This window comes from Aplysia californica, unplaced genomic scaffold (genome assembly GCF_000002075.1).
Source record: "Aplysia californica isolate F4 #8 unplaced genomic scaffold, AplCal3.0 scaffold00008, whole genome shotgun sequence".
NCBI classification, from domain to species: Eukaryota; Metazoa; Mollusca; class Gastropoda; order Aplysiida; family Aplysiidae; genus Aplysia; species Aplysia californica.
Genome location: NW_004797278.1, coordinates 2,987,899 through 2,988,985, shown reverse-complemented (window position 1 = coordinate 2,988,985; position 1,087 = coordinate 2,987,899).

Sequence of the window (1,087 nt, the reverse complement as noted above, 5' to 3'; positions counted from 1 at the left end):
ACAGCTTTACTTTCGCGAGCATTTCAATTTCGCGAAAGTAAACTAGATAGCTTGGGAAAATAAAGTGTAAGCACTGTGGAAGCAGCAATGTCGACTCGTTTCCATGTTACATAGAGCGAGCGAGCTATTTTTAGGTTTTCTGCTAACATTGGAGAACGTAGACAACTTGTATACGTTCGCTAATGTTAGAGAACTTGGACACTACCATATATATACACAGAGAGAGAGAGAGAGAGAGAGAGAGAGAGAGAGAGAGAGAGAGACATAATCTTCCTCCCCTCCTCTTCTCAAAATCTCAGCTCTACCCCCGACCCCAACCTCCTCCACTTTGCGCCTCCTGTTGGTCAAACCGCCACCACAGTCCCTTGGTCAGTGGTCAGTCCCCTCTCTCTCCGCCGACACCCAGTGTCCTCTCCCTTCTCTCAGTCTAGTCCCCACAGGGAGGAAGGTAAAGAGAGTTGGTTTACCCGTGGACAGTCCCCCACCGTTCATGCCCCGCACTTTTATGTACACAGCTACCACCATTGTGCTATGGGTTGTCCAGTTTGCAGCCATCGTGTCTTATCACCAGAGATCAATTATAACTGATGACTGTCGGCGACAAATGTTTCGCCATTTGTTAATACTTGACAACCTCAAAGTTTCTATGAAAAGATCTAGACTCATATCCACCTATTGATATCATTTTTCCATGTTCATTAGAATTCAAAAATTTGTTGAAAGGGAGAGAATTATTACAGCTTTTGCTTACTTCCCCTTGTGATAGAATTGTTTGCGTTGACGAGGAAAACAAAGAGATTTGGAAGTTATTTAGGGGGGGGGGCAGACGGAGTGAAAGGAGGGGTCACTCCCGTATCTGTCCGCCGACCTTTCATGGTTTGTTTGGCGTGAGTACGTACACAGCACAGTGAGCCGATCGTGAGCTCGGTGGTTGTTAGATGCCCCACCCCCAAATCACACACATACACACCCACACATACACCAACCACCAACCCCCATTCTCTTCCCTCTCCCCACACACCCTTTACACCCTCCCCCTCCCACGACAGTCCCCCATCATCCACCCTTGACCATCCATAATTTATTT